At 30.6% G+C, this 21214-nt stretch overlaps 1 non-coding gene across 1 annotated transcript; it reads left to right on the forward strand.

The window, feature by feature from the left end:
- Positions 1–11019: 11019 nt before the first annotated feature.
- Positions 11020–19478, forward strand: LOC117681165 (uncharacterized). Its single transcript, XR_010710591.1, has 3 exons — positions 11020–12058; positions 17636–17795; positions 19032–19478. It is a non-coding gene; the product is annotated as an uncharacterized protein (transcript).
- Positions 19479–21214: the final 1736 nt, after the last annotated feature.

Genomic DNA, 21214 nt, shown 5'->3' on the forward strand with positions numbered 1-21214 from the left:
GCACTTTAGGCTGCAACTATTGATGTCAAGTTGTACTCAGTACTTTTCATCTGATAGAAACACGCCCTTTTTTGCTGAATATAGTTAGCGTAGTGTTAATAATTGGATCAATTATTTAGCCAGTGAACAGTTTTTTGGTTACTAATTAACCAACAAAACCATATTGATAATGAGTATCGGCATAATAAACCTTTTTTTTAAATATTTGTTTTACTTGTTATTTTGTAAGAATAAAATAAAGAACTTTTCGTTTTCTTTATCCCCGCAAAAAATCTGAATATGTTTATATTTAGAATAATTAATCGTCTATTTACATATGTATAGCCCTAAAAACTACAAAATCAATCTTTTACTTCTATCAATAACAAGAAAACAGATTATCTACAAGTTGTGACCCTACAACTAAAATGTTTACCATTGGCATAAAACTGCAGAATCTCATTCCGTTGCTGTTCATTACTACATCTCGTATCTCTTATTTTGTCTGTTTAATGTTTAATAACTTCGTAGCATATAAACATCAATATCACAACCGACCTGTCAAAGATCGATATTGATTTAAAAAAAAGAAAACAACATACAAAGACCATTGCAACAAATCAACAATACAGGAAGAAAGCTCCTGATTTTATGTCGTCCAATCATAATGTAGTCACCAGACTAGCCTTTGTCCAGTGACAAAACAAATATGCTAAATGTTTAATACGCTTATCAATTTACCTGATTAACAATTTGTCCTATGTATAGACTAAGACAAAAGTTCCTTCCTCAAAAGTGCTTGAGGTTGCATGACAAACAATGTACTCACTATTTTTCTACTCACTGAAAACCTTGCATATATATATGAAATAAAACCAAAGTTTTCATCATCAATGAAAAATAATATTGAAATCACATGCAGTTTGGTTGGTATAAATTTAATATAAATAGACAATAATCACAAAGTCAATTCGTCTTTCTAAACAACATTCAAATACTTAATACAGATATGTAAGAACTTTTAAATGACAAAAAAGAAATATACATCCCTCATCCTTCTATGGTCCTTTTGGGAATATAAAATCATAGAGATTTTATTAACTTTTATGTAAACAAAAAGACTAAATTAATAACTTTTTCTTTTCGTAGACAGTAAGATATTAATACATACTTATTTTCTTTGAAACCTATTTGAATGGCAATAGTATGTTTATGAATTCAGATCTTAAAAAACAAAAGACTACTTTACGATATTGAATAATTGTTGTTTATTGCTGAATTCCATATGTGACTTACTTTGTTAAATATGTTACATTTTTATCGATTTGAAATATTAAACTGTTAGCTTAACCAACACACCATTTTGTCACATAACTGTACAACACTCACATTCACGAATTCAATGAACAGATGCCTGCCCCTTCAGTTTGTCGATTGGGTCCTTGTTCAGAATTGAAATCCCGTGCTAAAACAGGTTGCAGTAAAGGACGCTTTAATCGTTTTGTCAATGTGTCCGATATACTGGTGACCTTTATGATATTACCATGGTTTTTATAACTTGTCTTTTTTTGTTCTGAAAAAACAGAATACACCCAGTACCGTTTTAATAAAGTGGGATTCTTTCTCGTTCTTCAAAAGCATTTCTCATAATTATGCATATTTGCAACAATAAAAATTGTATCTACATAATACAAAAATGTAAGCCGCTTAGATTTTGAAATTTTCTAGAATTAAGTAATATAAGACTATTTCTATACTACGGCTAAGGACAAATAAATTTCCAACCTTAGATGAATGTAAAGATACAGTAATGAGCATGAAAAGTAATAAACCTCCCGGGCTCTACGGATTGCCAGTAGAATTTTATCAATGCTTTTTTGGATCAGCCATCTTCATTTTTAAAGAAATTTTCCAGTCAGATGAAATGATTCATTTCATTTTCAACAAAATGGTGAAATATATATAAAAAATCACAGACCTATAAGCTTGACAAACACGAATAAAATAATTGCTTTAATATTTGCACGCAGATTGCAAAAAGTGATAGATGAAAATATAAGTAAAAAGCAAACAGCCTACATAAAGGACAGATGTATAGGTACAAATGAAAGACTAATTCTAAACATTTTTGAATATTATGAAAAATAATCAAGAAAGTCTACTCCTCTTCTTAGTTTTTGAAAATGCTTTCGATTCTATTGAATGAATTTTTTAATTCAAAACATTAGAGACCTTAATTTCCGAAACAATTTTATTCACTGGATTAAAATTTCATATAAAAACCCATTATTTTGTATGAAAAATAATGAACGGGTTTATAGAACATGTCAAATACAAAGAGGAATTAAACAAGGCTGTTTTATTTCAAAATTATTTTACTTTTTCAACGTTAAAATTTTTTACGATAAAAAATAAAATCATAAACAGACTGCATTCGTCTGGGCATTCTTAAAACCAAATACAACAATGTTGAAGGAATACATGTAATCAGTGATAACAAATCAGTTATTTATAAATACTAAGGCATACACATTGGCCATGATAAAATCGAGTGTTACATTAAAAACTGGATAAAAATAGTTCATGAAAGGGAAATTGGCATTTTAATCTTGGGGGAAACAAACTAACAATATTTAAAAAATGTAAATATAACAAACAAAAAAGCAATCTCGAAGCTTATATAAGTAGCAAGCATTTTAGAAATACCCGACAATGATAATATAAAAAAAATATATTAAATGGCTTATATTTAATTCCATGTGAAAAAACAGATAGGATCAAATGAAATACAATTATAGGTGAAGTGCATGAGGGATGAATAGGCCTTGTCGATATAGAATCTAAATTTACGGCCCTAAAGGCTGTGAGGACTCCACGTCTACTCAGTACAGAACACAATATCAACATTTTTTCACCGTTTCTGCAAGTCTACAAAAATTCATATCGAATATCTTATGAATACAATTGAGACGATTGCCGATAACTATGGTGTGATTAATTACTTTCAAAAGTTTTACAAGAAAGCTTTTCTATGCTATAATTTATGCAATGATGATAGCCAAATCAAAATACCTGCATTGCCACAGATTTTTTTATTACAATATATTTGGTCAAATAAAAATTTTATTTTCTACGAAAAGAAAATCTGCTTTGAAAATTAGATTAAAAGCGGAATTCTATATGTAAAGGACAAATGATTTGAAGAGTGAAACTGTAAATATAAAATAATTAAACAAATATATACCAAATTTGAACTCAAATATGATTTTTCAATAATCACATATATACAAACAAAACATATACCAATAACTTCTCATCAACATAACACTACGACTTTTTTTTTTCCAGATTTATAAAACGTAAACTCCAAGTACCAGGTACACAATTAAAATTAGAAAAAAGAATTAAAATTGGACAGAAACAGTATGAAAATCAATATACATACAGAAAATTTAAAATACTAAAAACAAAGCCTTATCGGAGCTTAGTTACGAATTACTGAACATCTGTTAAGTAATAATTTTTGGAATTTTAATGGAATTGAAAATGCTAAACACTTTACTTTTGAATATGTTAATATAATTTGGAAAGCGGCAAGCGAGTGCTTAAATTTTGAAATTAAATAAAAAAATATTGTTGTTAGGTTCTACCTGGAAGAAACACAGGTCGCCAAAATATATAATTATTTTTAGACGGGGTCACGTGACCCCGTCTATTAGTTTACTGTCAGCCGAATTCTCAAACCGGAAGGCACGCATAGAACACATGAAATGAGTCTACGCGTAAGAAAATAGTGCAGAAAGTTTTCATGCATTTCAGTAAATATATATAATAAAAACAGGCAATAAATCTTTTTAAGTCCTCTATGTATAAACCAAATTCTATAAAGAAAATAAACAAATAGTTTTATTAATCAAAATATTCTTGCTCGGATCCAATAGTTGTAGCGATTCGTTGGATGAGTTATGTAACTGAATGCACAGCGCCGTTGACGATTCAGCTGGTGGACGAGCTCATTAAACAATAGAAAAGGTTGTAGGTCGATCGAATCGAAAGTCAGGTTCCCAAACGCAATGTGTCATATTTGAAAAGATGTGAATTTTATTTTAACTATCTATCACCTGAATACTACCAAACTTCATGCCCGGGTTATACACATATGTCTTACATATCAAATAGGTGTTTCATTGGCTTCCAGTCTGCTTGCGGTATGACCGCTGTTTGTCTCTAAAGGAATTTTGTACATAGAAAATAACAAGTCTAAATTTGCCTTCTCGTTCATCGACTCTTTAGTTAATTAAACTGGATTTAAATTTTGAACTATGCATTGTGAGCAAAATCTATATAGATTAAACATTTTGGATGACCAATACATCAAACAATATATACAATCTTATCGATCGAAGCATGGTTTTTTTGTTAATGTTATGAGACATAAGTTTACCCTTTTTTCAATACTTTATCACGGACAAAACCAGTCAAATTCATTATTTTTAAAACAATCTTCATCAATATCTTAGTATCTATCATCGGATACTTAGTTTTAATTTTTAATTTACCGTGTGCAGTACATGTATCTCTCTTCATATGGGCATTTTTCACACCTTATTCACTCATCTTCTTCAGAAAAGTATCAGGCAATTGCAAAAAAGCTAAATTTTAACATAGATTGAAACGCCTAATTAAACTTATGATTTTTGGAAGCATATTCGAGGAAAACGTGGACAATTACAAATTCAAACTTTCAAGATCCCGTCTTTCAGTACTGTGAGTACTTTGCTTTCATTTATTGCATATTAAATATACCTAGCAAAAAACGATGATATATAAGATTATACATGTATATGGAAAAAAAAATTATCTTACAACACCATTCATATATTCGAAAATAATTTTGTGTTGCTGGTGAGAATATTTCCAGTTTATTTAGCATGACTAAAATGCGTTTTCTATGAATTTGTTATTAATGATTAATTGTAATATAAATGTACTGTGACGCTGATGTAATGCTTTATTTTGGAAACAATTTAACCTCCAAACAGATAAAAGCTTACATGTTGAAAAACTTACAAATGTATAAATAACATCAGTTAACACACATCACAAAAAAATCCCCGTTCTGGAAAATGTGTTACTGACATATGATGCATAATAACTATATTGCGTGACATTATTCTGATGATTATTAACAGTAACTGAAATATGAAAAGTATATATATTGTTCAGTAAAACAAAAAAGGGTAATATTCAAGACACCGTTTTTTTTAGAGAAGCGTACCTATCACCACAGTAAAGCAAACGGATATCTGATCCGTTCTTCGTGTTTAAAGAAAGCAAAGAAATATAATTACAAGCAAAAGAGCGCAGTTTAAGAGGATTAACAGGCGACAGTTTAAAGAATTTTGAAGATAAGCCGTAAATAATATATTAATCTGATTTTACGCGACATTTTTAAAAATGGTAAGCTAATTTTACTCAATTTCTGTAGTTGAATAATTGCAAAGTATTCAAATTAATTTAAAAAGTAATAATTCTTTGGTGATTCAAATAGGTATGAAAGTAAAATTCAAAGATAATACAAATAAATGAAACAAATGCAACTTGTTATCATTGTGAATATATGAGCAACTTGTTCAGGATCAAAGTGAAGGATTAAATTTGAGGTCTTATAGAAAAACGATAAATAGAATTCAGAAAAATTGTTTAGAATAATAGTAAGGGTTCCGATTTTTATCAGAAGATTTAAATTGTCCTGATAACTGCTTCCTTCATAGACTGTATGAGCCATGATGGAATATATGTTGCTGTTAAAATTCATTTTTACATCTCACATTGAATCTTTCTTTTTTTTTTTTTTTATTCCATATTCAAAAATGAAAGAGCGTAAATTATCGTTATGGCCGGCCTTAAAATATGAAATAAGACAGCATTTAAACACGTATTATAATAGATATTTGAAAATATAAAGACCTTGTTGTCCTTTTAGCTTGGCTTGATTTTATCGTCTTTGTTTGTCAAATTTTCTGAGGTGCTGTTGTAGTTCATAACTATTCTGACATTTGGTTTGTAAAAACCTATAAGGAAATTAAAATAAAATAAGATTTTATATATGTGTAAAAATGTGCGCCTGTATTCATTGAATAAAACAGTACTCATATGCATTGCTATATTGTTCATTTATACAGTCATTATCCGCATTAATTAATGAAATTTCTTAAAAAGACGCCAAATTTTCATGTTATTAAAATTCTTGACCTTCGCAGCAGTTGATCGCCACCTGTTCATTTATATGGCTGCTCCTAGACCTGCTTGTTGTCCTTGGTAATAGTAACAACGCACTAACAACGTCATTGATTCGGAACCAACTCAGTTTACTGGAGAAACCGAACAACAAGTTGGATAATGTCTCTAAATGTGGATGTCGTAAGTCTTTATTCTTCCTGTTTTATTCTTATTTAGGTTTTCTACAATGTTTTTTTTAAATATGAATTTTATCAAAAAAATATTCAGTAAAATCAGAGTAATACGTAAATTTATAATTTTTGTATCAATCTACACTGACGGAATGCATCTCCAAACTTATTAAGTATAGTAGTCACGGAAATAGTCAAATCTCGAAGTGTGTTTAATGCTTCAAAACAATGCTTAAAACTTGTGAAATTGATAATGTCGTCCAATTACGATGTCATAATTGATTCAATTAGTCATTTTCGTTTACTTAACGGCTTCTATTGAGTTATGTAGAAAATGAAACAGTTTCTTCACATTCTATACCAAATCATAAGAAAAATTATTTCGATACCTATAGTAGCATTCAACTCGACATTATCTTAAGGGATAGGTGAACAGCTTGTTTAAAGGTTTTTTTGTGGGGAGAATGAGGGCATTTTAGATATATCGTATTAATCAAAAATGGACATAACTCTTAAATTTATCACTTATTTCCTTCACATTTCATTTAAAATGACAGTGTAAAATTCTATCTAGAATTTTATAAACATGTACACACCTTTCATTTACTAGATTCTGACCTTGAAGAGTTACTAAGGTCTAAAATGAATTGTAGACTTATTATTAACGAGATGAGTTGATGTGATCAAATTATTTATTTGGCGAAATAAAAATATGGTTATAATGTGGATTTGAACAATTATGGTACATTTTGGTATGTACGTTATCTAATATTAGACTTATTTTAGCCTCGAAAAGCCAGATTGTTTTCCATGCTGAAATGGGTTCTGATAAAACCTATAATAAAGGTTCCATATGGGTGTATGACAAAATGGTCACCAATATTGGAAATGCCTACAATCCTAGTACAGGGAAATTCAGTGCACCTACAACTGGTATCTACCAGTTCAATTGGTATACTTTGTGTAATCCTGGATCAATGGCACATGCGGGGTTGTTTGTAAATGGAAAATTCACAGCAAACCAAGTTTACAATAACGGGGGTGGTATCAGAATATGGATTACAGCGGGTAGCAGCATTGCCCTTTCACTGAAAAAAGGAGATGAAGTTTACATAATGGATGCCCATGGAGGAACTGCTCCGACACTACGAAGTTACTTTACGGCTTTTGGTGGCGTACGGATAAATTAACATATTGTATGTTCAATAATTATAAAGTTGAAATAAATATCAAACTAATGGTTATGTATACAGTATTCTTTATTTTTTGTTGAATAGTCAAATATCTTCGTCTTCTTAAATGATTGTTTGTGAGGTGCAAATGATCAGTCCAAAAACAAGAGGCCAACAAGCTTTGAAGGTCACATAAGGACATTAGTAACAGCTTAGAATTGTCTTCGATTGGAATAAAGACTCCAAAATGAATCTTAAAATGCAAAAACAAAACTCATTAACGCGCTTACCCCCGCCTTTATTATTTGATGTTTTCAAAACTCAATTCATGAAAGGAGGGGGAGCAAGAGTCAGAGGAATTTTGGATTTTTTCTACCCTAGCACAAGGAGCTAAATTTATAAACTCAGGGGTCATGAATTTCACAATTTCGGTCAAAGCCTCATAAATTATAACAAGAAATTCAGTATATAGCACTAAGAGTTGTAGTCGTAGTAAAAGTAGTCGTGGTAGTAGTTATATTAGTAGTCGTAGTAGTAGAAGTAGCAGCAGTAGTAGTAGTAGTAGTAGTAGTAGTAGTAATTGTAGTAGTAATTATAGTAGTAGTCGTTGTAGTAGTATTAATATTGGTAGTAGTAGTAGTAGTAGTAGACCACGATCTTGGTCTAAAATCTAACCATGTCTTTGGGTGTAAACAAGAAGACACCATACCATAACAGGCGGAATAGCACAGTTTTGGATCATTATCAGATATTATTTGAAGAATTTTATTGCCCGATTACACTACATTCAATGAACTCTACAACGAAAGAACTTTTTTCCATTTATTCTATTAAACTTCAGCGTTCTTAATCTGTCCCTCAGTTTATCGTTATCTGCCGTTGTTGCTTCTTGCAGACGTGTCTGTAGCCTTTGGTGACTGCATTACAAAGCCACCCCTCCAGAACCAATTCAGTTCTCCGAAAAAGGTTAAAAACATGTTGGATAATGTCTCCAGATGTAGTTGCTGCAAGTACTGAGTATTTTGTGCGCCTTTTTGACATTTCGAAAGGTGACACAAACTTTTAACGCTTGTAGTAATCTACATCAACGGAATTCCTAACGTCTAAATATCAAAGCCGGAAAATGATTTTTTCGACCAATTTCTAAATGAAACGACAAATGTAGTGGACAAAATTTAACATGAAAAATAAAGATACTTATCTTAAATAAAATTTTCATTTTTTGTTTATTCATTTGTTTTTTATTTTTATTTTCTTTTAGAATTGTTTAAGTCTATAATGAATTATGATTCCTGATACAGGATTTAGTCTTTTCGATCAAACAATAAATAAATAAGGTGGAGAGAAGAAGAAAGAAGAATGGATGGAAAACTATAGTACATTCTATTTTATATACCTATGTTTATTTGTATCTACCAGTTCAATTGGTATAGTTTGAGTCATCCTAAAGATACGTCGCATCCAAGGTTGTTTGTCAAGGGAGAAATAAAACCCAGACGGGCTTTCAATAATGGTGGTCGTTCTGATCAATGAATAACAGCTGGAAGCAGCATGATCCTTTCACTGAAAGAGAGAGATGAAGTTAACATTATGGGCATGAATATTCGGCAGATATTCGAAGTCATTTGACGACGATTGGTGGCGTACTGGTAAATTAATCATTCGCACTATCAGAGCTTGTGAATTAAAAAAGAAAAGAAAACCTATTGGAATATTTGGTATCAATGTACACAATGAAAACCACTAAATCTTGAATATTCAAAATCCATACTCTCCTTTGTAGAGCAAAATGGTTAACATGAGCACTTTTTCTAATCTAGGTCACTACTTCTTCTATGTGCTCAAACTAAACGACTTGTGCTGAAACACACCTATTAGATATAGTAATGAAAACATAATTTAGACATAAACAAAATAAACGTATTTGTATTTTGTTATACGAAGTTTTTTTCATTCATTTTCTTAAAAGATATAACATTGATTGCGATGGATAGATAATTGGATAACACGTTAGGTTGTAAACAGAGAAATGTTTATGGATCGACATCGTAACGAGGCGTTCTTGAAAATTACAATCGCAATTTGTCAAAGGAGTTAATTTAGTTAAAATTCATTTCTGACTTTATTAATTACAAGCCTCGATCAAAATTTCAAACGCAATAGCAGAGACTATTCGTGATTAGTCATTCACGGATCACGGTCAAATTTAACTCCTTGTGCTTTTCTGTCCGTTTTGTTTCGTAAAAAGAACTTCGAAGATAAAATTGCTTTCCTCTATAATGTCGGAGGAAATCATGCTCTTGAATCTGATTCTGCGATAGTTTCCCTTGAAAATGCCCAAGTAGACTCTAACTCAACTTTTCATTGCGTTGTTTTCAAATTTGTAACCGCTCTGCGACTTCAGAAGTGGTACTATTCCGCCAAGCTTCATCCGTTTTAATTCAAGTGTACAAGTGAATTTTCTTTTCTGGATCCATAAAGCCCGAAGGGCTTTTATGAGATTTGATTACGTGACCAACCCGTACTTATATCCCGATAAACATCCAAAAATGATATTTCTTACATATATATATATATATATATATATATATATATATATATATATATATATATATATATATATATATATATATATATATATATATATATATATACTAAGAATCTAAACATAAAAGTGTCTGTTACAACCTGCAGAATAGATCTCACAAATCACAATGCCCCAGCAAGTAGGTAACTGTTCACAGTTTAATGTCTTTGAACAAAAGTCCAATGAGATGTTAATAGGTATTTTTTACTATAATGTAATTCTAGCATATTCTAAAATATATGTGTACAAGAAGTTACATGAATTACCTGGACACTCTAGAATGTTCTAGAAAGAATAACTGGCCACTTCAAAATATTCCAGGATAATGTTTTGTACAAGTTGCTATCCTTTAAAAAAGGACTGCAATACGTGGACCACATGCATGTGTTTTCAACGAAAACGTGAAAGCCTTAAGATTATCAAAGTTTCCACCGACTCTAGCAGCCCACTTTAAACCACTAAATTTGTACGGTATATTACGTATATGTATAGCCCTGACTTTTTATATTAGAGTTTAAAGGGTTCATTCTCAAAAATAATTATGATCTATATTAATAAAGATTGCATGTATAGTATCAGGCATTCGGCGAATTCTACTATTTGCGCACACATTACGCTTGCAGAATTTTGTAACCTACATGCAGTGACAGCTTTGTGTAAATTAATTTCATATTTTGATGCATTTTTCTTGAGATTTTAACTTTTATACAGTCACATAATTATTCAATCATACTTAAATGCTTAAAAAAATGTAATCGGGAAGTACTCTACTGTAGCGTCGCCTGCTGTAAAAGTAAAGTTAAGCTACATGATTGCAAATTATGCTATTTGATGCCTATTGTAATTTCGGCATAAAATTAAATTATTTCGTAATGCTGACAGTTCCTATCACATGCCGATCATTTCTTTTAAACGGAATACTTTGTTTCTGTACTGTTTACCGACAACTTTACAATTACAGCGCCTTTGAACTTGGTATGGTATCCTGATACCTATTTAGATAAACGTGTGCTAGCCTGGTTCCCTGAGCTACCCATTACGCCTAGGAACCAGGCTAACTCATGCACAGGTTGAATTTTCCCCATAGCATTCGGTTTAACCCCGCTTATATATTTTCTGCGTGGACCTCAGGGCTACGCAACAAATCGACTAAATATTTTTTTTAAAAATGAGTATAACCAACGCCTTGTTTCAAACCATATTGACATACATATTTAAAGTTTTGTTTATTTGAAAATAATCAATTTTTTAAATTTTTATACGCTGTAAAGTTAAAAGTCTTGGTTAGAGATAACCAGATATTTTTATTCTTCAATGCCACATGAACTTTTAATTCCAATATAACAAATAAAGGAAACAACACCTCAAGATTATGTGTCATCCTACAAAATTAAACAACACTTTTAGCGTCTTTCTGCACATGAAGTCAAGCCGGCTTAGCTTGCTTAAAGAAAAAATTCAAATAATACAAAAATAATATATTTTTTAAATATGTGCCAATAAATTAAATCTATACCTTTATTTTATATAGGCTTTAGATATACGCAACGGAGTAAAAAAAGCAAGCTAAAATATGATTCAATGTTTTAAACGTCATTTTTGTTAGAGCAAATATCATTAATGTCAATGTAGATAACAGAAAATAAGCTTAAAGCCCAGCCTATTTTGTATTCAGCTGTTGCCTTCATTTATCATGTTCTCAACAGGCTCTAACCAGAAGTACAAACCAAACAGTACAGATTAATTCATAAACAAGAGTTATAAATTATATCTTGAATGATGATACTTACAATTGCTAACTAAAACAATTTACTAATGATAAAGTAAAAATGACATTATAAAACAGTTAACCTACTACTTTGCATCAAGCTCAGGCCGTAAAAGCACAACAAAAATATACACAAATGGTAAGTATTTTTGTTTTTTTTATTTTTTAAACCTTTGCTTCCTGGTTTATTCAAATTAAATCAACTATCCACTTTTGGTTTTATTACATTTTAATTGCAAGGTATCATGTGACTAAGTATCTCTACCTAATTAAAAGTCAGGTACTTTGTTGTAAAGATGATAAGAGTGAAAATGAAAAAAATCAATTTTGATTGTCCCTTAAGCATCAAAATAAAGAGAGCAAAATTACGAACATTATCTTTATCTTCGACCAGTTTGTATGTTTAAATGAACGTGTACATATCATTATTTTCTTAAATTTTAATTTTTTTGAAAGAGGTTTGGCGTCAGCAATTTGTGTTCTCAATGAAATAACCCACCTTTAGCCAATCTCAAATGCTTAAATTAGAAACAGTTTAACAATCAAGAATATATCAATTACTGTAGATTCTTAATTGAACGCTAGGAATTAATATCCGCGTAAAATCGCGAGAAACACCCTTCGCGGATTTTAAAATCTCGCCATTATAATCTGAGAGTTCAGAACTATAGGAAATAAGGAGAAAAGTTCCACGTTCACGATTTTATATTCTCGCAATTTGATACAAACCACCAGGATCGCGGAATTAAGTACTCGCGTAATATAAGGAATTTAGAGTATAGTTACTTGAATAAATTTTTATTTATAAGGCATTGGTCAGTGCTAGATTATGCAACTGAAGGCAGTTCAAATAATGATCATAAATTGATTGAAACTAGCTTCCCTTTTCAATTGCAGTATTAACAAAATACTTGTTAATCACGGCATGATTTTATAAACTCTAACATAATTAAATGAGGGGTAATCAGACATTGAGCATCAGCGTTCTTTTTCACAGCAGTTGGTTGCCACTTGCTCCTTTCTTTGTGTGCTGCTAGATGTGTCTGTTGTTCTTGGTGAATGCAACAATACAATGATATCATCACTGATCCAAAACCAAATCACTTTGCTGGAGAAAGCCACTAACATGTTGGATAGTCAATCTGAATATAGATGTCGCAAGTCTCGAGTTTCACTTGTTTAATTTAATCGTGTTTTAACTTATTACTTTGAGAATAAGTTAACTTATTTGTGAAGACAAAATTCCCCAACTAAAGATTGAATATGTTATAACAAAAATATAAAAAAAGAATTCTAAGCATATGAACTTGACAAAAGCTTAATTCTTCATAGGAATCTAATGCCAATTGCGATTTTTTAAAATGTAAATGTACTGTTTTATATCATAATGAAATTATGTCGAGTCGAATATTCACCAAATTTACACCAAAAGTCGATTTAAATATTTTAAGAAAAATAAAAAAAGTTTCGTTGAATTAAAATCTTTAATTCAAAAAAGTTAAATTCTATTTTGGCATCTTATGTCAAATATGGTGGTATCTATATCATTGGGGTCCATTGGGTACAAACACCCACCGAAAATGCATACATCAGCTTGTATTAAAATATTTCAAATATTAGCCACGTGTAGGCTCTAAAAATCGGTATTATGCTATATATACATATTTGAGAGCGGATTTTGAATGAAACGTAATATGTCTCGGTATATTTATTTCTTTCTACAAAGGTATTTTATCTGCCTTATTCGTACTACTTTTTTGATATTAATATTTTAATTTGGGAGAGAAAGGTACATTATTATCCATGTATTTTTTTCACTTGTGTGATTATACTACAGTATTAATCTTCATTTTAGCTTTAAAAAGACAAGTTGTATTCCATGCCGAATTGGGTTCATATAAAACATACCAAAAAGGTTCTATCTGGATTTATGACAAAGTTAATACAAATGTTGGAAATGCTTACGATCCTAGCACTGGGAAATTCACAGCACCCACAAATGGTATCTAACAGTTCAATTGGTATACTCTGAGTGATCCTAAAGCAACATCTCATGCCGGTTTGTTTGTAAATGGAGAAATAAAAGCACGTCAGGCTTCAAATAACAGTGGCGGTTCATACCAATTTATTACAGCGGGTAGTAGTATTGCGCTTCTACTAAGCAAAGGAGATAAAGTTTATATAAGGGATGGTATGGCTATACGGCAAATCTTCGGAGTCAATGGACAGCGTTTGGTGGCGTACTGATAAATTGACATATCGCAGTTTCATTGAATGTAAAGTCAAAATAAAAAAAAAAAGATTATTCACTAATTACATGTTTACTTGTCAAAAGTGTATCGGAAGATATATGATCGACACTGTCAACCTACCTACGTAAAAAGATAATATTTAGTGGGTGTCAAGTGTGTAGAAGAAGAAAAATGAACAAGTGACAGTTTTTAATTTATTCGGGAATACGAAATTGCTATTCTTGTCAGAGGGTTTTGTAGCATGGTTATTATTAAAACCATGGCTTGTGGTTATAGGCAAAGGTTATCATAGTGTTTTAATAAAAGAAGAGAGAACTTTGACCTACATTGCTCACATCAGCAACAGTTATCAATGGAATCATTGCATTCCTCTTTAAATTACAAAAGAAGGTGTAACTTTCAAAAATGAATTTACTCTATATTAGGATAACAAGATGCCAATTCAAATTATCACAAATAGTAGCAATGTATTAATTAAGAAAATTTTAAAATGCATGCCAAATTGAGTGTAATAATTATATTATAAGTAATCTATAATCGTTAAAATTTCAATTACTTGTAATCGTAATTAAATCGAATACAGCAAACATTTTCGGTGTTTTTATAATTAGATATTCGATTTCTCCCCAGAGATAACAAATGCTATGTTGTTTTGACATATTCTATTAAAATAGCACTGTTTGAAGATAAAAACTTGACTATAAAGATAAAGATATCATCATTTATTCCACATGAGTTTTACTCTTTTTGCTTCATGCAGCATGCTTGGTCAGTTGGTACGTATGCACTTTGTTCCTTTTGTGTTTTTTACCTTCTTTGAAAACTTTTGTTGAGGACGACATGCTCAATTCAATTTTACAAAATGATGTTCATGAACATTTTATATCAATTAGGGTTACTTATAATATATCAAAAGTCAACCACAACATTTTTTTATTGAAATCAACTCCAATTTTTTGCTTTTCATTTGAATATATTGGGGAAAAGCGTTCTTGTGAGAAAAAAAATTATGTTTAAATAAGTAACCATTAGATTGTTCAATCCATATTGAAATATGATACATTTATGGTGATTTTGAATTAATATCGTTAATAATTAAAAATGACCATGTCATTGGACTTTATTGCCAAAGTGCGGTGTGTCTTTCTTTTCTTCAACTTATCACGAAAAATGCAAGTTTTGAGAAAAAAGTTTATGTATAAAACTTTGTGGTTAATTATACCAAACAGCTACTAGAGTATGTTACACTTTTTTTTAAATGATGAAAAAAATACTTCAAAACTCTATTTTCAATACGAGTATTGAATGCGGAATGAGCATGATGTGTTCATCTGTAGAATATTAACTAATAAAGAGTAAATAATACTCTGAATAAAAAAGGACTTACTGTTTAGGGTTTTCAGTTTTCCATTGCAAATGGTTAGCATTATTTGAAAATATCAATTCAAGACTTATAGTGAACTTCAAATAAAAATGTAGTTCGTAATGTTACGCCTAACGCGCATACTCGTATCTCTCTCTCTCTCTCTCTCTCTCTCTCTCTCTCTCTCTCTCTCTCTCTCTCTCTCTCTCTCTCTTCTCAGTAGTTTCTCTGTATCATAGTCTGAATAACATCTATACTTGGTTCATATTCATAAGTAACGCCAAACAATGACTATTTGCCACAATTTGAATGAAATAATAAAAAAAAGATATTGGTAGGGGTAATTTTTTCTCCCTCGTTTCACTCCTCCGAAAATAAATATTTTCTTGACTAATCTATTAAAAAACAAAACAAATATTTTAGGATTGATGCGTTCGTTACAAATCGCATTTAATATTCATAGTATAACATACAAATAAACGACAACATAAAAAAAATCTCAAAAAACATATTAGGGTCAGGGCGGGTAGGGAAAGCCAAAGACAACTTATAGTGCTTTGTAACGAACGTCACAGTAATCGAATACCCCCTGGTAAATTTATTCATACTGAGCGCGAAAGCGCTCGTGCATATAACCAGTCTTGAAGTAAACCAGGTAATCTGAAAATCAAGAGTGATTAAAAAACGAAAACTATCGGAAATTAACGAAGTTAAAAACGTAAAAAAATAAATTAATGATATTAATAATAGTTATCAGAAGATACTCTTAGTAATAAAACTATTGGGAAAGATTACTGGGAAAATATCGAAAAAAGTATATCCTACAACATCATTCATATATTGGGAAATACATTTTATGTTGGTGAGTGAATTTTCAGTTTCACCTTACATGACTGAAAATCGTTTGGATGACTAACTGTTAGCATGAATTGATTGAAAGATGTACTGTGACGGTGATTTATACACACAATATTTGGAAAACAATTCAACCTATCAATAGATTTATAGCTTATATGTTTGGAAACTAACAAAATGTATGAATTAATTCCGTACTGCCTTGAAACTCCCTGTTTAGGTAAATGTGTTACCTACATATGATATATAATGACCATATTGCGTGACTTTATTCTAACGATTAATAACATTAATTGGTATATTATGTAAAGTATAGATATTGTTCAGATACCGTTGTTGAGAGAAGCTTACCATTGTAAAAGCAATCTAAGCATCCAATTAGTTCTTTGTGTGTAAAGAAAGCAAACAATACCCATACAATAACAAGCGGAAATTAAAGTGCTTTCAGGAGGATTGCCCGACAAAGTTTAAAGAATTCCAAAGATATTAATCAGATTATACACGACAAATGAAATGGTAAGCCGTTTTTACCAATTTTTTTGGTTTTATATTTAAAAAAAATTGGGCAAAAGATATTTTTTTTGTTTCTGTTTTTTTGTTTCATATTTAAAAATTTTTTTGCAAAAGATATATTTATTTATAAAACAGAATACTTTCTATGATGATTCAATAAATATGGAAGTATTGAGCAATATAGATAAAACAAAAAGAAATGGTTTTCCTTAAGTGACTGTTGAACTATGTACGAAACCATATTGCTGTGTCTATTTATTCTTTGTTGAATCTTTGTTCAAGTATCCATTTTTAGTAACAAAATAATGAAATAAGACGACATTTTAACAATGTAAGTTATCATAGACGTTATTATAAACATTTGATTAACTAGTGTTATTAAATGAACTATACACTATTAAGTAAGGTATTTTTTAAACAATAAAAAGAATGAAATGCTGGCAAATTAATTGAATATGGTTATATTGTAATTTTTGCCAGTAATAACTATGTGAAAAGAATCGAATCGAATAGCTATAAGAAAAAGAAAATTTTCTCAATTTAAGAGATGTAAATACAAGAAATTCAGCAAGTTGTGCTTTTAGCCAAGCATAAAATTGCTGTTAAATACCTTTAATTGCAGAATTGTATGAAGCATTGATCCCACCTGATAACAAATTAGAAAACAGAAACATGGTTTGTATGTACGTACATGAAAACTCTTAAACTTCAGCGGTTTTTTTTCTCTTCCCAGCAGTCTATCGTCACTTGCTCCTTGGTGTGGCTTCTCGCAGGCTTGTCTGTGGCCCATGGGGACTGTAATAATGCACTGACAACGTCACTGATCAGGAACCAACTCAGTTCTCTAGAGAAATCCATTAACATGTTGGGTAATGTCTCTAGATGTACATGTCGTGAGTATTAAGCGTTTTGCACTGTTTCTTGACATTTTGGAAGGATACATTAAAATTGCATAACACATTAATGATAATCTCGGTACTATTAATAATTTTTAAAACTTGATTTGTGAAGTCATCATATATTTTCTTCAAATCTCGCAATGGCTTCAACGATTTAAAGCTAAAAACCTGGTAATGATCATTTTCAAAACATGAGTTGGTGGAAATTTAACATTTTTAATTTTAGAAATATAAATCATAAGCGATTAATAAAATCAGATATATATTCTAATTTTAGAAATGTAAATCATCAGCGATTAATAAAATCAGATATTTATTCTGATAACGATCTGTTCATCTTAATTCATAAATCTAAATAATGCATTACTTTTTTGATGGTTCCAAAAAGAATTTGTCACAAAGGTCATAATTCCAGAATAAGGGTGATTCTTTTTGTAGTATTTCTCTTAAATGTCAAGAAAGTTGCCATGAAAATTTTATAATTTATAAAGTACATGCTAAGGTTGATATAGCAATTTAAAAATTAACATTGACAATTTTTTTATGTGCCATCACATTTTGTTCAAATTTAGAATCAAGGACTTCAAAATTTGAAGTGCTGATTTAAGCAATAAATTGATACAATTGTGATATTGCTAGGTAAACAAGCCAATGTTGCAAACAATTTCGAAATTTGTTTTTGTTCTCAAAATAAATGAATATGATTTGCAAATAAATTCCATCAAATAAAATAATTATTGCAGAAAATTGAAATTGTTCAAAAAATTCATTATGCCAGAAAAGGGGAATAATTCCTATCAAAATATCGTCCTTGCAAGATAGGAAAGTAGTCATGAAAATGATATTAGTTGTAGTGGACATCTTAATTTACGTGTGCTAAAAAACCAAAAAAAATTATTGACAAATAATTTTCCACTGCAACCCCCTTTTCACCCTTAAGATAATGTCGACAAAAATGCTAGACAGAACTTCCTATCAAGATTGATTTAAATTAAACATTAAATTCATCAATTTTCGGTTGTTGTTTTTTTTTTTAGAGAGAATTTACAATACCTTTACTTTTTTTCTTAATCATAACTAATTATGTGTCAGAATAAAAATCGCTAACGTCCTAAATGTTTTATACAGATATTTAACAATTATTAGTTTCAAACAATCAAACAACTACAAAAAGAAGCGATGAGAAATTATAGTACATTCTCCCATATACGTTTACTGACTTCATTTAAGCTTCAAAAGACCAAGTAGTTTTCCACGCAGAAATGGGTTCCAGTAAAACCTATAATAAAGGCTCTATCTGGATCTATGACAAAGTTGTCACCAATGTTGGAAATGCTTACAATCCTAGCACAGGGAAATTCACCGCACCCACGGACGGGATCTACCAGTTCAATTGGTATACTTTAAGTAATCCTCAAGTAATGTCGCATGCTGGGTTGTTTGTCAATGGAGTAATAAAGGCACGTCAGGCGTCCAATAACAACGGTGGTACAAACCAATATATCACAGCGGGTAGCAGTATGGCCCTTCTATTAAACGAGAGGGATGAAGTTTACATAATGGATGTCCATGGATATACGGCCAATCTGGGAAGTCAGTGGACAGCATTTGGTGGCGTACTGATAAACTGACTTAAAGAACATCTAATGATTGTAAAGTTTAAAAAATAAAGAAAAAAGTATCTAACAACTACCTTATTTTTATCTAGACAAGAAACATTCAACACCTATATGTTGGATTTTCGAATAAGTAGTGAAAGAAATATGATCGAAACTGGCCACGAACCCACGTGATTTGGACACATATCCTCTATGAAGTTTTCTTTATTCATGATTACGAAATTGCTCGTCTTTTCAGAGGGTTGTTGTAGTATGGTTATTATTATAACCATGACTTGTAGTTTAAGGCAAAGAATAAAAAAAAATCATCAATGTGTTTCATTAAATAAGAGAACTTTGAGCCGCATTGTTCACATGAGCAATATTTATCAAAGGGAAAATTGAATCCCTCCTTAAATTCCTTTAATGAAATAGAAGTGAGTGGTATTTTTAAAAATAAATTTACTCTATATCTAATCTATATTTGTATAACAAAATGTTCGTTAAAGTTATTGCAAATTGTGATTCTTAAGAAGATTTTCAAAGAAATACCAATTTGAGTGTAATGGGTTTTTTTTTTCATTTTTATGAAATCAAAAGTATATTATAATCATTAAAAATTTCGATTATTTGTAATCGTTATCAAATCGATTACTGCAAAAATAATTGGTTTTTTTTTAACAATTACAGTACCAATCAGACCCAACCTAACAGAAAGTAAACCCTAACTTAACCATGAGTTTACTTTTAAGGTTAACTCTAGGTCTACTCTTATAAATTATATGTGTTTGTTTAAACATATTTTTATTGTACAAAATTACAACTGGAATTGGGCACAAGTTCAAAAACTTAGACCGCTCTCCCCCAATACAAGTATATAATTTAGTACTGGTTGTAACGCGCTTTCTGATTGGCTAAAAAATTATTTTATATTGTATAAAGAATGTTGCCTACGTCATAGTAAGACTAACGTCAAAAATGTATTAATCCGCCTGACGTTACGTTGAATTTTGTACAATTTAATGTCATTTAAAGGTCATTTTAAAGCAAAAAATTAAATCATTACGACATAAGCAATGAATTCAATATTTTTTAGTTTTATACAATATAAAATGGTTTGGGGCAGTTTGCGCTTTTTTATAAACCGCTTCGCGGTTTTGATAACGTAAACTGCCCCAAACCATTTTATATCGTATGATACTAAAAAATATTGAATTCATTCCTTAAATAATAAAATACAAATAATGTTTACACAACACGTAGGGTCAACAGATCAAAAGACAGTAATATATAATTTTCAATGGTGTGCAAACATCAACTAAATCTTTTTATTTCTTTGATATTCTGTATGCAGGGTTATTTTCACCTCGTGTAATTTTCGCCCTTTTACAATTGCAAACGGTTTCGCCCTGTCTTGAATTCGCCCAGGTGTAGTTATGTTAAGAGATATATTACTTGTAAAGTAGTGTTCGTTCGCCCAGTCTTAAGGTCAGACGACACGTTCCTCAATTTTAGATAACTTTTTCCAGGAATTTGTTAATGGTTTACTACTACTTTGACAAGCTTTCTTGCAAAAAATTTGGGTACCTTACCAGGCATTTCTGCAAAAATCTAGAGTATTCAATTTCCTTTATAATCTTCTTGAAAATACACTTGAATTGCTGATATAAAAATAAATACATCTACAGCACAGCGAAACTCAAAATATTATTGCTATATCTCCGTCGGGGCGGGGCTTCGAACTCACGATCTCTAGAACCTATACGCTTCTGGCAGTGAGCGGCCACGGTTCTAACCACTCGACCATTTAGACAT

Source organism: Magallana gigas, chromosome 2 (genome assembly GCF_963853765.1).
Source record: "Magallana gigas chromosome 2, xbMagGiga1.1, whole genome shotgun sequence".
Lineage (NCBI taxonomy): Eukaryota > Metazoa > Mollusca > Bivalvia > Ostreida > Ostreidae > Magallana > Magallana gigas.